Source organism: Denticeps clupeoides, chromosome 2 (assembly GCF_900700375.1).
Source record: "Denticeps clupeoides chromosome 2, fDenClu1.1, whole genome shotgun sequence".
Classification (NCBI taxonomy): domain Eukaryota; kingdom Metazoa; phylum Chordata; class Actinopteri; order Clupeiformes; family Denticipitidae; genus Denticeps; species Denticeps clupeoides.
The window spans coordinates 19,507,616-19,530,152 of NC_041708.1; the positions used below are offsets into that span (position 1 = coordinate 19,507,616).

The 22,537-nt window shown below is 43.7% G+C and overlaps 1 protein-coding gene across 5 annotated transcripts in view; it reads right to left on the minus strand.

Annotated features, from left to right (window-relative positions):
* Positions 1-17,192, minus strand: part of dlgap1b (discs, large (Drosophila) homolog-associated protein 1b) — a 112,680-nt gene extending 95,488 nt beyond the window's left edge. For 2 of the 5 annotated variants that reach the window (XM_028963801.1, XM_028963785.1), the window contains exon 1: positions 16,956-17,188. The gene's annotated coding sequence lies outside the window, so the exon portion shown is untranslated. Of the gene's footprint in view, positions 1-16,955 lie in introns of all 5 variants that reach the window. The other 3 variants (XM_028963810.1, XM_028963828.1, XM_028963818.1) reach the window with 3 other exon arrangements.
* Between the last annotated feature and the right edge of the window lie 5,345 nt (positions 17,193-22,537).

The window sequence follows — 22,537 nt, forward strand, 5'->3', positions numbered from 1 at the left end:
AAGTACCCGCACCCCATGTGCATCATGTGCATGGGGGTGAAGCACGCTCAGGCGTCGCTTGCGCACCCGGATGGCTGCACTCACTGCAAAGCCATAATGGTGAAAACCTTGGAGAGGAGACTACACGTCTCCGCGGCCACACGTGCCGACACGTGTTTGCTGCCTAAAACAACGGAGGAGGGCGCCTCAAAACACCCTCCACCCCCGGGCCTCCACGAGCTGGGCAGACATAATGGACATCGAGTCCCCTATGCTGCCCCAGCTGTTCGACGAGCACATGTTCGTGGACAGGGAGGTGGCAGACGTCGAGGAGGAGGATGACGATCAGCTCCTCCAAGACGAGCCAGAGGAGGACGACGAGGATGCCATTTTCCCGGATGCGCAGCCCTCTAGACCTCCCAGCGCTCAGGGCAGCGAGCCCTCCATGAGGGACTTCTGTTTGGTCAAGGTTTGTAAAAGAGCCGTGGCCAGGCTGGGCATTGCATGGCCAGCCCCCCGTGGTGACCTCGGGGTCGAGAGGGACTTTTTTTTTTTTTACCGCTTCCTGCGGTACATGCGTGTGTGACTGAGGTCAGACAGTCCTGGGATAGAGACTTTTCTAACCGCATTCCCGTCAAGGGCTATTGCGTTCTGGATAATGCCGACATGGAGGAACTGGGGCTCTCCAGCCCCCCACGGTCGAGGCTTTGGTGGCTCATTACCTCCACCCAACCAGGACGGCTCCTTTTTGTCAACAGGTCAACAGGACCATCACTCCCAGGTAAAATGGATCATTTCACCGCGTCCATTTATCAGAAGATTTTTAAATCTTCCGCACTTTCTGCCAGGGCACTTAGCGTGACCTCACATGGCCCTTTTTCGCTCGCTCTGTCCCGGTGACTGGTTCACTACAGTGGACCTGCAGGACACGTATTTTCACATAGAAATCTATCCTGCCCACAAGCGATGTCTCAGGTTCTGTTCCCACGGCGTGGCTTACAAGTTTCTCATGGTCCCGTTCAGCCTGAGCCTCGCGCCCTATGTGTTCAGCAAATGTATAGAAGCAGCTCTGACCCCGCTCAAATCCTCGGGCGTCAGGGTTCTGGCTTATCTGGACAACTATGTGCTCTACGCCCGATCGCGCGAGCAGGCAGTGCACAAAATGAAGGTACTGGTTACCCACCTCACCAACAAGGAACCGTACTAAATTGGTTCACCTCTTATCTTCACGACAGGTCTTTCAAGGTATTATGGGGAGGTATTATGGGGAGGTCCTCTCTAGTGTAACCACAGGGGTTCCACAAGACTCTGTCCTTGGCTCCCTTCTATTCTCAATATACACTCGCTCACTTGGTCACATCATCCAATCAAATGGCTTCTCTCATCACTCTTACGCTGATGACACCTAGCTCTATTTGTCATTCCCACCAGAAGATGCTATAAACAAAAATTTCGGCCTGTCTCTCAGACATATCGGCATGGATGTCTGAGCAACACCTCCAACTCAACCTATCCAAAACCGAGATTCTGATCTTTCTGGGCAACAACTCCCCTCAGCAAAACCTATCAATTCAAATTGGCTCGCTACTGTTAACTCCCATGGCATCTGCAAAAAGCCTTTGGATTGACGACAAACTGAGTTTGAACCATCACGTTGCTGCAATCTCCAGATCCTGCAGGTTCACATTCGCAAGATTAGACCTTTTCTCTCGCAACAGGCTATGCAGCTCCTCGTCCAGGCAATGGTCATCTCCAAACTCGACTATTGTAACTCTCTCCTGTCTGGAGCCTCTGCAGTCACCATAAAACCACTCCACATGATCCAAAATATGGCAGCCCGTCTCATCTTCAATCAGCCAAAATACACTCACCTGTTACACCTCTTCTTACCTCTCTCCACTGTTTAGCTGTTTAAATTGAGTTCAAATCCTTGATGCTTGCCTACAGGGCTGTAAATGGAACTGCACCCACCTATATCAATACAATACTACCTAGCTACACTCCTGCATGCTCTCTCAGATCGGCAAATGAAAGGAGACTGAAAATTCCCTCTTCACGGGGTCTCCGATTCCAATCAACTCTGTTCTCCGTTGTTGTCCCTGGCTGGTGGAACAACCTGCCCTCCTTCATTCAACTAGCCGAGACTACCACCACCTTTAAGAAGCAGGTGAAAACCCGCTTATTCAAAAAGTATTTTAGACAAATCTATCACTTATCGATTTCATCTCAGCGTTTATCGCGCTGGCTGGTGGAGGCAATCGGCATGGCCTACCATGCATGGGGTTTCCCACCCCCGCAGGGGCTTACTACGCAGGGGCCACTAGAGCTACAGCTACCTCTTGGGCTTTATTCAGGGGTGTTTCTGTACATGATATGGGCTGGGCTACACCGCACACATTTATTAGATTTTACCGACTTGATGTCACAGCACAACCGCTCACGCACGCTGTGCTTAGTGTTGGTGCTGCTGATTAGTGTCTTTTCGGCTCCGTGTGCGTCCGGACGGAGGTACTTCGGAAAGCATGCAATACGGGAGTTGGCCATATCTTTCCCATAGTGAGATACCGAGCGAATGTTTGAAAGAGAACGTTAGGTTACATAGCGTAACCCCGGTTCTCTGATAACATGAGTGAGGTATCTCACCACTTCCCCCTCCTTGGCACGGGGAAGAGCATGCTAGAGAAGGCCTTTCCGGTGGTCTGCAGCACCTGATATAGGGAGGTGGGGCTCCCGGGGTGCAGCTGCCATTGGTCCGTCTGCGACGGATGTGGTGTCATTGGTGCTTCCGCGATCGGTCACGCTGAGGTCGTTCCCATAGTGAGATACCTCACTCATGTTATCAGAGAACCGGGGTTACATTAAGTAATCTAACAATTCAATGAATGCTTTTTTGTTGTGAGTCTTAATCCACGAACAAGAACTTGACCCAATAACATGTTTGTGTTGCTAAGCTAAAACAGTTTTTGAAACAAAGTTTGTAGCTTTAGTATATTGTGATTAGGGCTGCAACAACGAATCGATTAAATCGATAAAAATCGATTACTAAAAGAGTTGGCAACAAATTTCCTAAATGATCCGTTATGTCGCGCGATGCGGCGACATTTGATTATTAAAAAAAAAAACTTTATTTGAGCTTGGAGCCTAATAGACAGCGCGGAGCAAAAAAAAAAAAAAAAACGAGCGGACGTAGAGGACAGATACATGATCCTGCACCTGAAACGCGTGTTTGATGAGGAGGAAGGGAGTTCAGCGGCGTTCGGACTGTTCTCTGTGTCTCCGCGTGGACGACGAAGGGTGGTAGTAGCCTAGTGGGTAACACACTCACCTATTGTGTCCCTGAGCAAGACACTTAACCCTAAGTTGCTCCAGGGGGAGACTGTCCCTGTAACTACTGATTGTCGCTCTGGATAAGGGCGTTTGATAAATGCTGTAAATGTAAATGTAAATGTTTACCCGTCATCCAGCTTGACAAGCATGACAAGTTAGCGTTAGCGCGTTAATAACAGTAGTAAAGCAGGGGTGCTATAGTTACTTAGCATTAAAAGACTAAAGACATGTTCACTAGCCTTTTTGGACCATTAATTTTTCAATCTGTTTTCATGTATAGCTACAGTGCAAAAAAGCTTTTCTTACCTAGTAATTTTGTCTCGTTTCCAGTCCAAATATCTCAAAAATCTTAAATCAAGATTACAAGACAAGAAAAATGGCATGAGAAAATTAAGCGATGCTTAAAACTTCTGTTTGAGATTATATCTCATTAAGATTCGTTTTCTTACCCCATTGGCAGATAATTTTGCTTGTTTTAAGCAAACAATCACTTAATTTTGAGATGTTTTTTCAGAAAACAAGACAATATCTTATGCTATTTCAAGTGTCTAGTAAATGTATCTTGATTTAAGATTTTTTTAGAGATTTGGACTGAAACCAGGACAAAACTACTAAGTTAGAAAAGCATTTTTTGCAGTGTTGGTGTGTGTGTGTGTGTGTGTGTGTGTGTGTCAGTGTGAGAGTTTGTGAGTGTGTGCGTCTGCAAGTGTGTGCATCTGCAGTGTTGTGTAGAGAACAAGTTCTGACATTCAAACAAATCCTGTTAAATTTTCTGATTTGTATTGTTCTTTATTTTTTTTATAAATTATTTATCATCCTGGCAGCTCAGGTGGCACTTTATTTAAAAATAAATGTCAATAATTTGCAGATGTAAAGCATACATGTGTATGTTTTTTGTGTTAGTCCACTTTTATTTTATTTATTATTATTATTATTATAACAGCTCAAGGAGCAACATGTTTGTGCACTTTCTAAAGATTTTGGTTCTGTTTTTGAATAAAGGGTTGGAAATGAATGCTTTTCTTGTTTTTGGTTTTTTATCCAATTCTACGATTAATAAAAAAATAATTGACAGATTAATCGTTTATTAAAATAATCGTTAGTTGCAGCCCTAATTGTGATGCAGCTCAGGATGGTGGAGAGATTAAAGGGTTGGATTTAACATCCAATGGACAAAAGACTTTGTGGGTTCGAACCCTGCTCCAGGTAAGTTGCTGTTTTTGTAGTAGAAATTTGCTTCTTGTATATAACCAGGAATATTGTATCTAAAGTCTCTTTCCGAAATTCAGCCTTGGTGCAGAATTACAGCAACTTTAAACCACTTTAACCTAGAACCACAATGAACTTTCCCCAAGACACAGAGTTTCCATGTCTGTAGCTTTAAATGCTAATGAGAAGGAGGGAGGTGGGATGAAGAGGAGAAAGAAGTTGAGGGGGCATTTGCAGAGATAATGTCATTAGAGTCATTCACCAACCGCAATGTTCAGCGCAGACAGGAAATAGTGTCATAATTTTTCCAGAAAAACTCAAATTAACCCACTGGTTCTTCAGAGACTCGCGTGACAGAACGAAACGAAAAAAAAATTATAGTCACCTCATCTCACCTCATCTCATCGTCCACTCATGTTCAAAAGACTCAGGGGGGGGCACACCTGAACTACTGAAGTGGCCATACCCGAACACCTTTTTTTTCAACCCCTCTTTTTCCCATTCACTTATAATGGGAAATTTAACCTGTCCTCTGTTCCTCACATTTCAATATTTTGACATGAAACTTGGAACCTTCATCTGAAGTCAACTTAATTTTCTCTTTCACTTTTTCTCCCACACTCCTCCTTTATCACTATTTCTTTATCACTCCATCCATCCATTCACTCCCATGCATGTAATCAATTCAACCACATTTTACCTTTCTCCACTCATCCCCCTAACCTCCACTACTCTTTTCATTCCTCCATCCGCTCATTAACCCACATAACTTTTTTCAGAGCAACAGTGGTCACACTTTCAGCCTTCCAACCAACACACATTTCACCCATCCAACCAATGTAACCAATTCAAGCACATTTAAACTTTCTCCACTAATCCCCCTATCCTCCACTCTTTTCATCACTCCATCCTCCAATTCACCCCATGCATTTTATAGAGCAACAGTGGTCTTCCCACTAAAGCCTATTCATTTTACAAAGGTACAATGGTAAACATTTTCAGTCTTCCAACTAAGATAGTTGACATGTCCCAAATGTCAATAAATTGAACACGAGTCATTAAGGCCAATGCCCATTAGCATTTTTGATGATAGCATGTTATCGTTAATTATGACAAATTGTTGAACATGGTCCAAATGTCACCAGATTTAATGTGGCTCATCAGGGCCACACCCTGTTAGCATTTTTTATGTTAGCATGCTAGCATTTGGTGCTCCAAACTTCACCATATTTGCACGTTGTACATCGTGACTATCCCGCCTTAGCATTTTTAACTCTGCTCTTCAACTTTCTTTCTTTTAAATTACCAATTCCAGGAAATGAACTAATTCAACAATGATTTCACTCTTCCCCTTCATCCTTTCATCCTCTTGTCTTTTAACCTTTCATTGCTTTCCAAGCCAAAATTGACGTTTTTTCACAAACTTCCCTTTTCTAGAACTATTTAATTTTCCCCTTTATTCTATTTTATTTATTTTAACAACTATTACTTTAAATATTCACAGTCAAAACAGAGTGATTCAGGATACATTTTACTGTGTGTTGTACTGCTATATCTATGCACATGACACATAAAAATCTTGAAACCTGAACCCCTCTATCCCTTCATAGCTCCAGCTACAGCTAGTGAGTCTCACTATCTTCTCAATACTTTCAGGTTTGTTAATCTGGAAACTAAATCTGTTAAAACAATAGAGATCATAGGTCGTCTCAGAGTAAAATGATTCAGGAGAGTGTAGTTCACCAAGTGATTTGTTCATTACACTACTCCAGACCCATATAAGATCATTTCTGAGCTTGGGATAGCAAGCTCTTTCTTACATTCACTAAAAAACCCAGACACTGCAGGTGTGACAAGAGAGCAACTGTGTGCTGCTGTGCTTTCACTTTAAATTTCAAAATCAACACCAGATCATCCAAATACAGCAGAATGCCAATGCCCTAGTGGGGCAGGCAATGCTTCCAAGCATTTTGTAAAAGTGCAAGGAGCCAGTAACATGCCAAAGGGCAGTACACAGTATTCATATAAGCATCACAATTTTAAATTGTACATGTGCAGGTGCTTGTGTTTTCTCTATGAAAACACAAAAATCGGCTGTACCAGCATTTGTGAGAAGAGCAGGTTGAATGGTCTGTTTGTGTAAGAGGCTCTGCATATTTAGTCTCTGAGAATCCCCACACTGCTTGCTGCTTGACACCTGAGTTTGAATCACCCCAGAGAAATGCAGTGGGCATGTCCAAAACTGCAAACTGTAACCCAGCACAGCAGCCGTTCCACAGATGAAGTGGGGACCCCTGGCTGGCCCGTAGGGGATGGCAGAAAGGTGGGAACACCGTTTATTGTATCTTTCACACTACATGCAAAGACAAAAATCTCTTTTAATACAGAGTGAACACTGTCCCATTGGACCAGGACAAGGTGAGCTCCGTGACGAAATCGGGAAAAAACGGTGAAAGATGTTGAGTGGACGTTGGAGCAGTGGGCAGAAAAAACCCACATATCTCATCAGCTTTCGTGCAGGTGGGGGGAAGCCCACTCCCTCTCCTGTTTAGAAGTCACTCGACGAAACAGGGTGATGAAGGATGCAAACTCTGATGAAAGATGCTGCACCAGGAGTTGGCTAAACGGCCTGCAAGTCAACCTCATCAAAAAAAGTCTAGTTCAATTGGGTCCTCCTTGACCAGAGGCCAGTCAGGCCAAGGCGTCAGGAGGCGGGGTCTAAGCAAGTACAGTGGTAGTCCTATGCATGATGGCCTTGCTGGTCTGAAGTCTTATTATTTTAAGTCCATCCAAATGGACTTAAACATAACCACAAATGGTCCAACCAAAAATATAAGCAAATAAGTTCAAATCACCATTAATTACAGTCTTTTATTGCAACTAACTCAATTAGATTAATTTCTCTAATTCAAGTTTAAGCCTGTGATAATTGAAAAGGATCTTTGTCACAGCAACTTTTGACATCAGTTCCAAGAATGATGTTGGTATGACACACAGTCTTATGATGCTGTGACCTTATATTTCATCAAACTTGTTTTAGCTCTGTTTGGACTCTTCACGGTCTTCCTGAGTCATGATTAAACTTTATTCTACTCCGATACACACACCCACATACATACATTCTTTAAATGATTAACATGATGCCCTGAAGGCTTTAATAACAGTTTACCTGTCTCCATTACAGCTTGTGTAAAACACAGATATACTTTTTATTCATCTTATTCAGAAATAAGACATCATAAATTATTTAGTAAATAAATGATAAATCAGTTTATAAAAAAAAACTGGCCACACACTTACTAATCATATATTTATGATATATGTATATTATATACACACATATTCCTAATCTGAAACTGCCTTCCTGTAGTAAAAGAATTAATAAAATAATTCCTGACTGCAAAGTGATCCTTTGCACACCCAATGCAGCATGTGTTCCTAAATAAGCATGGCTTTATATAATTTTAGAACAAGTCATAAGGTAACATTCATATCTAGGCTGATAACAAGACCGTAGCTGTCAAAACATTCTGGGACCACAACAAAAGACATTGTTTTGAAAGGAAAAGCTAAATATAGACCCAAGGAATAATATTAGCTAGAAGCTGCACATGATTTTTGTTCTAATGATAAGCTTCATTTTCACTAATATTTTTTAGATGAAGAGGCTCCTTTGTTAAGTGAATCTAATTATACGCCCTATTTTCAGACCAATGCAAACCATGTAGGCTGAGCAATATTTAAATGTCAGCATATTTGAGATCAAAGTGAATAAATATACAGCTCTCAAATGATCAAATTATTGTGAAGTGGCTTGTGGTGCAGTGGTTAACATCAGGGCTTCACACCTTCAAGGTTGTGATTGTGAATCGTGGCTCAGGCTCTGTGTGAGCAGAATTTGCATCCTCTTTCTATGTTGGAGCAGGTTTCCTCCAGAATCTCTACTTTCCTCACGCCATCTGATGGCATGTGCCCAGTTCATAGGTGTGAGTGGATAATGTGCATGTGTGCAACCTGTGGTGGGCTTCGCCCTGGGTGAGAATGCCCAATGCCCCAAGTGACTGTCATGTAAGAAGGAAACACTAGACGGAACTGCCTGATGGTGAATATTTAACAAGGCATACAGATTGTATATTGGGCCCTGGTGATGGTGATCGCCATCAGCAATAAATGAAGGGCCAAGTAGATGAAAAGTGGACAAATTATTTCATTAAAATAGTAGCTAATCTTAATAAATCATTGCCTCAGTAATATGTCAATATTTAATGTTCCAATTGACACGTCCATATTTCATGACATCCCTATCATTTGCATGCATAATTTTAAAAGCAAAACCTACAGCCTTAAATTTTAATCGGAAAAAATGAAGCATGTCCTAGCTTGGTATGCAAATTCAGTTTGTTTGTGAGTAAACATGTCACCTCATTATAGCAGAGCAACTGAGATGACAAAATAGCACAATGACTCTTATCATTACAGTAATTTGTCCTCGGATCTGGAGAGCCGCCAGGCTTCCGCTGCAAACTGTCACTTGGGTGCTCGCTAAGACTCTAACCCCCGTGCCCTCTTGCTGTTTCAGGCACCGATACACCAGAAAGCCCACAGCTGCCGACTGCTCTAATCCAATCCTGATACAGTGGCTCCTTGTGGAACAGATGGTGCAAGTGCTCTGCGCGCTCAACCGGCTTGCATTTGCTGAAAATAAGCCCCCAAACAACGACTTGCACCACGTAAACAGGGAATCTGTGCATGGCCAATTTTACCCTCCAGTGGGACCAGACCAGTGTCATTACAAGCAGTTTCAGTTGCCGTGGGCAATCCCAGGTTCTCAAACCACCACACTAAAGTAACACTGTTGTGACCGATATAAGAAGATTGTTGTGTAGTCCCATTTCACTAGTTTACAGAGGAGCCAATTTTATTCCTAATATGAATATTATTTATTTCTGACTGTCATCCATGGTCAATACAAAGTGAGTATATTAACAGTACTACAATGCAGATTTCAATAACTACACTGCATTTAATTGCACAGTACCTGGGAGTATTAATATTAGTGAGAGCCATTTGTTCAGTAAACCACTGTTCAGTAGATAAAAAAGAAACTGAAAACATTCTCTACTGAACCAAACTATGACCGAAGTCTGTATAGAATACAGACCAACAGGAAGGGAGCAGAAGGTCATTTTTCACTCCAGTTAGCAAGAATTGTTATTGAAATGCTATCATGATGTCATGTGCATTTGCTTTAATGAATGTTATAGTACATTTAAATATAATATAGCTGTTTTCATTCATATGCATCACACATCAGCATTCAAATCAGACAGTGCCATGAAATGAACAGCACACAACATTAACCGGTGGAAGGTAGCATACACAGATCAGGAGAACAGATCAAGTGTGTGACATTAATGTATTACTACTAAAGTCCTCACTAAAATAAGTTGATTTTAGACTGAAATAAAGACAACAACAAATGCACAGATTCAAACGAGTCACTCCGATTCACTCATTGCTCACAATCAAAGGAGAGCCCGGGAGCAGTGTGTGGGGATGATACCTTGCTGAAGGTACCTTAGTACCTCATGTTGACAGCTTTGTGCATTCAAACATGCAACATTCTGGTCAAGAGTCCACTTTGTTTGCCACTAGGCAGCAACCCTGTGCGATAAAAACAGCTATGTGGCCACAAGAAAGGCACTTGTCACTGGGGACAAAAAAAAACGCGCACATCAAAATCACTGATAACTAGCTCTTGGTCTGTTACTGATGGTCGTTGATCCCTCACAGGTATACCAGGTATACTTCTTTGCATATAGCTTAAGTTTTCTCAGAAGGTTTTCTAATGTGGCAGAACAGCAGCCCCTTGTCCCGATGTTAGCGTTAGCATTGTAGTCGACAACTTGGCAGTCCTACAGAGATGCCTGGCTATAGCATTTTCAGTTTATGCCTTCATTAAGTTAAAGTAAACCCCCCTAGAATGCTATTTTCCTCCATTATTTGACTTCTTCGTCATCAGTGAGCTTGCAGAAGTGAACACGGCACCCATTGGATCTCAAGGCAGAGTTGAAGACTTCTGGAATCTCAGAGGGCCGTCGCTCATCATGTCTAACGCTCACATCACCAGCAGCCAGGGCAACATAGCCTCATATTCATAGTCTGTGACAAACACTTGTTCCTATAGGTCCATTCAACCTCACTACCACACACACATACACACGTCCCCCTGTGGGATGGTGCTTTTTGCATCTGTGGTGCTGTGGCACAACTGGGGCACGAGGCTGGCAGGCTTTCCCTATCTCAGCTAACAGGCAATGTGTGTGTATGTGTATGTGTGTGTGTGTACATATAGTGTGAGCTACGTAGCTCAGGGATGTGTGAGAGAGCATGAGTTGGGGGTAAAGGGAGAGAAATGAGCTGCAGAAATGAGCTGCAGTGCATGGAGACAGACAGCAGACCACAACCCCCTCACACAGTCTGAAAGATTCTTCTCTTGTGCATCGTTTACACTGTCTTATCACACACACTCACATTTGTCTCTTTATGAGGTCCTATACATAAATAAAGGAGTATCTGTATGTACAAGGCACTATAATATATATATAAAATATTCAAAGTATTATAGTATATTATTATAATATATTATTAATATATTATAAATTATATTATTATTGAGTCTCTAAAACCCTAACTCTGTCATGTTAGGTTCTGGGAGGTGTGGCTTACCTAGACAGTGTCAGAAATTAATATTAGTTCCTTATCAGCCAAGTTGATTACAAAATGCAATATTTGTGTGTCTGGTCCCGATGTCGACAATGTGACAAAATATAATACAACTAACAGAATGGCTTCATGCGTAAAATTCGAGGTTTGAAAGATCTATAGCTGGCTATGAAGGTGTGGTCACCAGCTGATGGGACTTCTTCCTGAAGGATTGAAGACAAAGTGTGTGCTTTGATCACAGTTTCAAGGACACTTCTTGGACCATTTTTGCCATTTGTCCATTTTCAGTCTTATGCCCTCAGACGGCTGCAGTTTTAAGCCTTAGCATTAAATGACTTTTATTTAATATGACCACGATGTACATTTGTACCGAGGTCCTGTGGATGCACCTTCCCCGGGATATACCTGAGGTTTACAGCGCCATAGAGGGGGAAGTACTGTCCCAACACAAACAGTTTTTTCCTGTTTTTTTTGTCCACTTCTCACTGATTGCCCCTGAGTATCATTACCTGTTATATTGGTATAAATGTATTCTGGATCTGTATTAGTTCTGTCACCCGGTAAGTGTTCCCTGCGGTGGTGTTGCCCGTGACAACATTTCAAGATGGAAATGTTTTTCTTTAGAGCACATATGAACTCGCCGCACTCACCTGAACGCTGTCCTGCTGATTCCTGACTTGCATTTAACTGTATGCATAAAAAAGATCCCCATTACCTCTCTTGAATTGAGACCCTCTACTGGAGGTCTCCCCTCCTTTCTTGGTTACCTGGTTGTTTTGGTTACAAAAGGCGAACTGCAGGTTTAGGTTGTGGTCACACAAGTTCACCACTATCCCCTCTGCGCCCACAAAGGAAAGATGAGCGTGTCTCACACAGCCTCCCCCAACTTGGCCCGCTGTATCAGAGAAACTGCTGGAGACAGATGGAGAAGTGATCTCCAACCAGGATGCTCCCCTGCTGCCCACATTTTTTTCTCCGGAAGGGATTTATGTCCGGACCAAAGGTCACTATTAAACAAAGACTTCAATACCGTAAATGGGTATGGAGCTTATGCTCAAGGGCTTGGATCAGGGCACGGTAGCCACGCCCTCAGGCAGAGATGAGGGAAAGACTACAGGGCAGGGACAATTTAAAGTGGACCCCTCAGGCTCCATCGGTGGAGATGACATAAGACATCCCAGCACGGTTTCATCACGATGCCAAGCAACACTCAGGCACAACCATTCCCAGGGACCGTATAAACAAGCCAACAAAAGGGTCATTAGAACCAAATACTGAACACATAAAAAAGCAGCAATGATACAACTAAGAATTGGAAGGAACATGAGGAACATGGGAAATAAATGAAGAAATATCACTCTGCCTCCAACATGAGGGAGAGAAAATGAAAAGATAATGAGCTGTTTTGACCAAACGGTAGGGACATCATAAAATATTAATATCCAAAATATTATTCTACACTGTGATTCAGTGACCCTGCCAACTTTTGTCACTTTGTCATTATGGGGTAAGGTGTGTAGAAGTTGGGTTTAAAAAAAGTATATAAAATCCATTCTGGAATAAGGCTATAACATAACAAGGCACGGGGAAAAAAGTGAAGTGCTGTGAAAATATTCCAGATGCACTGTAACATGGCAAAAGCTGGAATGGCATCTTACTTTTTCCACATACACTCAGCCTGGCAGTAAATGCGTCTGCAAAACAACTTTAGTTAATGGTTTTATTCAGCGCCACCATAGTGGGAACCCACACATACACACACTGCAGCACATTCATTATTTAAAGCGCTCTCCAGCTGGGAGAGCTCTGGGAAAGAAAGGAATACACTCGCGCCCACCTCCAAAAATGGGAGCAGAGAGAGACAGCATCAAAAATGACCTGGCTTTTTAAAATAAAACAAAAGTGGTCTCTACATGTTCTCCACTGTTCTCAAATCAGATCTGTGAAACTGCATTTCAGCTTTGCAATAAAATGCATAACAATGAAAAACCTTTACACTATGAAACTGAGTGGCCTTATTGTGGTTTGGTGATGCCTCTACCTGCATCGGTATAATATCTCCAGCTTCATCTCTGTCAGCACGCTGCAGATCAACGTAATAATACCACATCAGTCTGATCTAGGTCATATCAATAAACCATAAACACATGCCTCTGCCACTTCAGTAAGTATGTCCCAGTCAGAAAATGCAGTTCGACTCATAAAAAGATATTTTCTCTCTTGGGATTAATCTGTATTAAAATTGGAATAGGGACGGTATGAGAATGACAACTGCGTGACAATGACTATTTCAGCAGGCCACACAATGTTATTGTCTGATGGGAATAAAAAAAACATCATGAATTCTGCAATACTGAATAAAAAAAAAGTTAATATCAAGTTCTAATGCAGTAGTCCTCAGTTTATTATGTGTTAATTACTTAATAGTCAAAAATGTACATTTCGTCTGTGCAGCCTTCTTATATCACATAACCAGATTATACAGACTGACCTGGACTCGACCTGGACTTGAAACACAAGAGCTCCTTTCAACTGATAACTAGCTTTTATTTTCACCACAGATAAGACAGACACCATCTTCTTTGCCCTTATTTATTATTTCTACATTTGCTCATCTGCATTGCTCCTGTGATGCCCAGGGGCCATGGGGCAGGCACAGCAGGTGCTCCTGGTCCTGGTCTTTATGGACATTTTTGGCCATCATGCCTGTTTTTATTATTCCCGATGTCCTGCTTCTGCACCTTCTTTCCTCCTGGACCCAAAGATGTGTTAGCTCTGGTACAATAGTCACCCTGAACTATTATTATTACTATTATTATTGACCCTGTCTAACACAATGCCACTCACGTTCCATCCCGCTTTGAAGCATTTTTCCTTGTAAAAGGTTAGGAAAACATGAATGATTCCACCACAGGTGGAAAACTCTTTTTATGAATCAGGAACCTTTCAAGCAGAATCTTTTCCTTTGGTTTCCTTTCTATCCAGAACAAATGTGTTCTTTCGTGTGGGAACCCAAGCCTGGGAAGATTTTTTGGCATTGTAAGCCTCTGGCCAGCACAGGACAGTGGCCTAAAAAAGCACAAAGCCCCTGAAACTGATCTAACCTGAATCAAACTGTCTTGCCAGGGAAACGAAAGAGGACAGCTCGAGCATAGACGGTTCAATACAGTGACAACGGCACGTACGAATGCAAACGCACACTGGACAAGAGGACCTGGCGTAGATCTGGAGCTCCATTTAATCAGGCTGATTCACAGTCAGGTCACCGCTAACGTTCACTGGCACTCGCTACTCAAATCATCTGTCAGTTCTGGTATTTATTCTGCTCTGGTAATGTACTGTGCGCTGTGGTCATTATGTTTAATTAAGGCATGGAATAAATGTCTGGTGTTGTCTACGGTTTTAAGCACTTGCAGCTATACAATCTGTACAATCATAAACATTTTAATGTTCTCATTTACACTACTGATCAACAGTTTAGAAATGAGTATATTGATAGAATAGAGAGTATTAGAAAAATCGTAAGAAATAGCCAGTGACAAGGTAGCAGATAATGAACTATTGTGAAGGCCAGTTTTATAGCTTCATTAATCGGTGCAAGTGTTTTTAGCTGCACTAAGATCGTTAAAACGGGTTTTCTAATAATCGATGATGTTATAAGTGACAGAGTTGCATGGGTGAAAACAGCATTCCATTGAAACTCAAGTGACAATGGGTCTTTCTACATTTAAATTCCATTCTGTAACTGCTATTTCCAGTTACCATAGCCATTTGCAGCATTGACAATGTCTGGATTGCCCCCCCACACCCACATAATAGAACACTAAGTTCACCATTTATTACAGCATTTAAATACCTTTTTGTAATACGTTTTGACGCAGACCAATATTCTATAAACAGCAAAACATACACTTTTTCTTGGCAAGGTATACTTCAATATATTACCATCAATATTAAAAAAAATAACATTCCATTTACTGGACTGGATCCCAATTTACAATTGTTGCCCACCTGGACACTCACTGAGCCGCCGAGATCTGGGTCTGGACCGGGGAGAGATAAAGCTCTTAGGTTCTGAATGAATTATGCAACATGGTGAGAAAAGAGGACAAGAAAGACCTGGAAGAATGTCAACTTGAAAGGAAATGTCTCTATCATTTACCCAGACATACACACACACACACACACACACACACTCGCCACTGCTTTGAGAGATAAGAAGCTTGGATGAAGACCTTTTTTGGTTGTTGGAAGAGAAAGACTGGGACAGAGAGCAAGAGTGTGAACTCATTCCGGATGCTTTTATTGTTATTCTATTGTTCTAAAAATGTGGAACACAGGGGTTAAATTTAACACCAGAGTTGGCTATTTGTTTGCTTACTTTTGGGACTATTCTCTAAGCCGTGTTGGCCTTTCCAGGTTGCCGTGCCCATCACATGAGAAGAATGTATGGCATATTGTTCATCTAATCCTATTTGAAATGGTTAACAAACTGGTCCTGAGTAGATCGTTCATGCAACACAGAAGCCCCTGATCATCAACAACACACCGAATCAACTGGTGTCATGGTGTCATGCCCCTATCATATGGCAGCGGTGGTTCAGCGGGAAGGGAAGCGCACCCGTAATCGGTTCAAATGCCAAGCCGCCAAGGTGCCACTGAGCAAAGCACCGTCCCCACACCCTGCTCCCTGGGCGCCTGTCATGGCTGCCCACTGCCCACCAAGGGTGATGGTTATAAGCAGAGGACACATTTTGTTCTGTCACTGTGTGCTGTGCTTCACAATGACAATCACATTCACTAGCAAACACCATCATGGTGAGTACAGCAGGTATGTGTTTTCAACTGAAATTTCAGAAAAGTCGAGCAGTCTCTATCTAATTAATAGGCAAGTGAGATATTTGGCCTAGATGTAATACAAACAAATAAAAAAGGTTGTTTTCTAGTTTATCACTACATATTGATCTGTTTTTGATGCACACATGGAAAATAGTCCCTGAAACCCGTATATATTTGTGTGTGTATATAGGGTGGTAATAACCTAGTATGTGACATAATCACCTATGATCCTGAAGACCACAAAATCACAGGTTCAAACCCCACTTACTACCATTGTGTCCCCACTTACTACCATTGTGAGACCCTTAAAACCTGAGTGTCTCATGGGGGACTGTCCCTGTCACTACTAACTGCAAGTCAATTTGGATAAACTCGTCTGATAAATGGCACAGACGTAAATGTAAAAATGTAGATCCACGCATGTTTTGAACCGTGGCCGAGATGCTTCGTTGTTAAATGTGCGTCCAGACGAACCGTCGGGGACTCGCGGGAGGACAGATGAAGCCATGCGCTCTGCAGGCTGGCTGAAGTGCGCGCGTAAAGGCGCGTAGACTGCGGCGCGCTGTCGCATGTGTCGCCGGCGGTCGCCGACAGACCGACTTGAGGCTCCAGACGTCCATCGGCAGTCGCGATATTTTAGAGGAAAATAAGTTTGGTAGCCACAGCGTGCTGCCTCACGGGGAAAGTGCCACAGTCCACACTGAAAAGCCTGCATTTCGTAACAGATGTACATTCTTAAAACACGTTCGTATATTAAAAACACGTTAATATTTGCAGTCATGATCACGCTGCCGCTCTCCGGTCACTGGAAGTCTCAGCCTCCAGGTTGGCCGAGATGAACGGAGGGTAGAATGGGAGGTAACGCACTTTCCTACCTGCTGCCGCGAAGATTAAAGCTCGCTCGGCGGGGGGATTAATCCGTAAACGCAAAAAGGCGACCCTCCGCCGGACTCCTGTCGCCAGCCGTGCTGCCGGCGAGCAGGCTTGGGGAAAATCACGGGGAAACGGGATGAGAGCGGGTCGCCGCGAGTGCCGAACGGCGAGCTCCGCTCCTCGCACCTGACCGTCTGCGCTGCGCTGCGCTTCTGCTGCATCACAGCACCGGGGCTCCAGCGGGGCGACGCCAAAGCCCGGACTGGAGCACTGGATCCGGATCCGCACCGATCCGATCCGCTGCCCAGTTTTTCTCACTGGGATATTTTTTTTTATTTACCGGGATATTTGAAGGAATATTTCAACTGAAAGGTAAAATAAATGAATAATCATCATTGAACTTCCATGTGATGCATGTTGTAATAAAGGCAATCCTACTAGTAGGATCAAACTCTCTCCGTCCAACTTAGCTTTTAAAAACAGTTGAAAACATACCCCTATACCAGTGTTGGGGAGTAACGGAATACATGTAACGGCGTTACGTATTTAGAATACAAAACACGAGTAACTGTATTTCGTTACAATTACTGTTTAAATGAGTGATAATCAGAATACAATTACTTTGTTGAAATAAATGGATTACAAGGCGGGTTTTTCCTGTTTCATATGTTAGACCAGTGGTTCTCAACCTGCGGCCCACGGGCCGTCACAAATGCAAATGAGGACCGCGATGCTGACCACGTAAATAAATAAATACATTATAAAATAATAATAATAAATGGTTTTACTATTCATTTTTAAAAATGTATTTAACAAATAAATGTATTAAACAACCTTTGAACAATATTTTTGTCACATAAAATCATTTTGGTGATCATGTTTTCATATATGCGCAGAACTGACGCAACTATGAACTGATGCAATTACACCGTTAATGCACACAATTACAAGCGCGTGCGCTAAAACAATCGTCAACTAACGATCAAAATGGACAAATTAGAGGAGAAAAAAGATGTGAGGAAAATACTAATGAAGGAACACATGCAAACAAAAAGAGTCGTTGCAACTTCATTGTGCTGTTACTCCTTTTGAGTCGAATTTCACCAAATTGGTCAGCTCCCAACAACATCAGGTGTCCCATTAATGGTAAGTAGAATTATACTCTGTAATGATAATAATACATCTAATTGTAATCATTTTAGATGCATAATATCTGGTTATTGAGCGTTGATGAAGTCATATGTAAATAATATGCGGCCCGTGAGATTGAACTTGGACATAGTGCGGCCCACTGCAAAAAAAGGTTGAGAACCACTGTGTTAAGCTATCCCCTCTCTATCTCCTCTCTAATTCTGGTAATTCCACACTGCACGGACCACGCATAACACAGGTGTTCTGTCGAAAATGCTGCCTATTGAGTTGTGCTACCTAGCGGATCTGTGCATGCGGAGTCCCTCAAGTTTGCGCTCTGTTTCAGCGCCCATAAATCCATGCTACCCCTGAAATTGTAAATAAATATGATTTAATTTACTATTAAACCATGATCTGTATACTCTTACAGTGCATATGGACTGAGTATTGGTGCCATTTAAAGTGATTTGTACCATTATCGGAAATGCACAAATTTAAATGGAACCCTATACGGTAGCACCGACAAAGCAGCATAAATAGTCAGAACACCGGAAACCCAAACAAAACACCCAATAAGCAGCTCTAATGTAAGCGTCCTGTTAATGTTGGTGGACCTGGAGCCAGCACAACAGAGCCAGCAGTGGCCGGGCAGGAATGCATTTCTTACTGGGAAATTCCGACACCACATTTAAAGAAGAAAGGGATGGGCGAATCAGATCATGCAATGCAAACTCTGTTTGCCATCAACCAAGCTGCTCTGAGTGTCAAAAGACTCCACATCTAACCTAAAGAAACATCTGGATGTAAGTTCTTTAAAAAAAAAAAAAAGGTTTTACCGTTTTTGTCCTAATCAGGAAGAGGGTCATTGAAAATGCTGTTTTTTTCCCTTGTGCAAGGCTACTTTTTATTTTAACTAAGTGATGGAATATGTTGGTGACCATAACAGTAAATACTTTTCAATGGCATATTGTCACGGGTGGGCTGGACATGGCATGAAGGAGGATGCATTCGCACGATTTCACGCGACAGGCGTTTAATACGAACTGCATGAGACAACACGCACATCAACATGCACAATGACCCGACGGCTAGTTTTATACAATTATATAAATAGACAGCAGGTGAACACAATCAGGGAACATTGCACAAAACGAACATGAAACTCCGGTCCGGATCCGGAGTAACCCCTGCCGGTCCGGATCATGACATTACTCCCCCCTCAAAGGCACTACCACCTGGGAGTGCCCACAAAACGGTCCATGAAAGGGGGGAGAAGTCCATAAGGACGAGTGGCGGCAGTCCTGCACCGGCGGGGAGGACTGTCATGATCCGGACCGGCAGGGGTTACTCCGGATCCGGAGTCCGGACCGGAGTTTCATGTTCGTCTCGTGTAATGTTCCCTGAACGTGTTCACCTGCTGTCTATTTATATAATTGTATAAAACTATCCTGTTCGTGTCTGTTCGCGGTCGGGTCATTGTGCGTGTAGATGTTCCCCTGTCTCATGAAGTTTGTATTAAACCCTGTTCTCTGATCGTGCAAATGCGTCCGCCTTCATGCCATGTCCAGCCCACTCGTGACACATATTTTATGTTTGTCTAATACGCTTCCACTTTTCAGCTGTATAAATAAAGAAATGGTTAAGGAAAAACAGGGCTTTTTTATTATCTGTGATTGCTACATTCATGTAGTTGTAAATAACATGACAATATATTAAGTAATCCAAAGTATTCAGAATAAGTTACTCACATTGAGTAACTTAACGGAATACGTTACAAACTACATTTTGGGGCATGTATTCTGTAATCTGTAACGAAATACATTTTAAAAGTAACCTTCTCAACACTGCTCCATACCCAGGCGTTCTGATATTAATTACTTATTAATATGATATATTTTTGTATTATTTATTTGTTGTTTTAGTCTTGATGTTAATTTTATCCTCACCCATTGTTGTATTCAGTGTATTTGTCATGATCCTCTCCGGCAGGGGCCACTCCGGGTCCAGAGTTCAGACCGGAGATTCACGTTAGTCTTGTGTTATGTTTCCTGATTGTTATCACTTGTGTCTGCTGTATAAAGCTGCCCTGTTTGTGTCTGTTCAACATTGGATCATTGTTTGGTGATGTTTCCCTTGTCCTGTCTACCTTGTATTAAACCCCTGTCTTGTGACGTTGTAACCTATACGTCATGTCGCCATGTCCAGCCATCATGACAGTATTATTCCTTATTGTCATCGCGTGAGTTCGGGGACACAATCGCAGACATGCTTGGATTGGTGGGACAAGTCGTCGCACGGGGAGTGGCCACTGGGGTGCTTGGACTGAGGGAGGGGGGCAGAAGGTGAGTGGGAACAGGTGTGGGGCAGAGGACGCACTCAGTGCGGCGGGAGTGAAACTCTGGTAAACTCCCTGTGTAGCAGCAGGGAAAGAGGTGAGGGGATGAGGATGGGGTGGATCGAAGCAGAGGAAAACATTAAGACGGCTGGCTTGAGGATGGTCTGGGAGAGTGGGACGGATGGGGGGGGGGGCGTCTTGGGTGGCACAGGCGGATGCTGTTGCTTGGCTATGGGTGACAGGAATGTAGGGCAGCATACAGATACCGTTGTTGCAAAAGGGAGCAGGCAAACTCAAGGTCGAGGGCAGGAAAATGTCATGGTTAAAAGGCAGGATCTGACAATATATTTTGCCAAAGAGCGGGCAGTGTCCCCCCTGGCCACCTGACTTTTATTCTTGATGCTGACCCCCTTCACTTCCGCTTCCAGCTCGATTTCTCCTTGGCTGATATTGCTCCCTCTGGTGGGCTGGAGGTGGTATGTTGGGTGTGACACCTGAAGGGCTCGGCATATCAGGGTGGCAGTCCAGGAGCAGGACAGGATCCAGAATATTATGCCTTCCATAGCCTTCCCAGTCCACCAGATATTCCAGGCCACGGCCCCGCTGACGCACGTCCAGGAGGTGACGGACCTTGTACAGTACAGGCCAAAAGTTTGGACACACCTTTTCATTCAATGTGTTTTCTTTATTTACATGACCATTTACATTGGTAGATTTCACTGAATGCATCAAAACTATGAATGAACACATGTAATTAACAAAAAGTGGAGACCTGGCCTCTACAGTCACCGGATCTGAACCCAATCGATATGGTTTGGGGTGAGCTGTGTCAGGTGAGCGAGTCAGGTGACTGCGAGGAAGAGCGAGGATTGGTTAGGACAGGAGATAAACAGGAAGTCCTGGCGCCTGCTCCTCGCTCAGACATCGTGTTTAATTCATGGTCCATGAGCTCTCACCTGTTTCCAGTATCCAGTCCTCTCCATCTCCGGTACCGTGAGTTTCTCCATCTCTTCAGCTCGCGAGCTACTTATATCGGCCGGTTTATCGTAACGCCGTTTCCCCGGTGGGATTCCGCTTTTAGCGCTCGGGCGTTACAACAACAATCGCGTGTGTCTTCCAACCTCCCGCGGTTCTCTCCGCGTTTGGGTCAATCCCGCACGCTACAAGGGCGTACCTCTCTCACGATTGTCTGTGTGGTTACACGCCTGACAGGATGTCTGAGCCCGTAGTCGACCCAGCGGAGTTTGAGCGCGTGAAGGCGGAAGTCACATATTTACGTGGTATTATTGATGCACAAGCCACCACCATTAATACTCTCAAGGACTCCATTTTGCAACTCTCCACCTCCATGACAGTGTTACAGCGGCAGCTCTCCGGCGCCACCGCCGGTCCTCGTATCGCTCTGCCAGATAAATGGAACGGGGTGGACGGCCGCCCGGACGGGTTATTAGCCACCTTGGATATGATTTTCGAGTGCTACTCCTCCCATTATGAGACGTCTCGCGCCAAGGTGGCTCTCTTAACATCTCTCCTGTCCGGGCGTGCACAGGAGTGGGCGGCGGCCCTATACAACGCCAAATCACCCATCTGCAACGATTATTTTCTCTTCTCCGAGGAGCTCCGGAAGACTTTCGTCCCAGCCAGCGGCGAGAAGGCTCCGGATTCCCAGCTTCTCCATCTGCGTCAGGGGTCTTTCTCCGTCTGCCACTACGCTTCAGAGTTCCGAACCCTCTCAGCCAAACTCTCTTGGGGAGACGACGCTCTTCGCGCTCTCTTCATAGAGGGCCTGGCTGATCACATACGAGACGAGATGACTGGCAAGGAAGCTCCTCAAACCCTCGATGCGGCGGTGGATCTGGCTCTCCGTATAGATCAGCGGATTCTGACACGGCCTCCACCTGCTCAACGTTGGTCCCGACCACCTTCCACTCATATGCCGTCTCCGCCTCGTTTTTCATTTCCCGGCGCGGCCGAGGAACCCATGCAGCTTGGACGACTGCCGCAGGGGGAGCGAGACCGCCGCTGGAGAGAGGGCCTCTGCGCATACTGCGGCTCTTCGGAACATCGCCGTCCCCAGTGCTCTCTCCGTCCGGGAAACGGCACAGCCAGGTAGGTGTC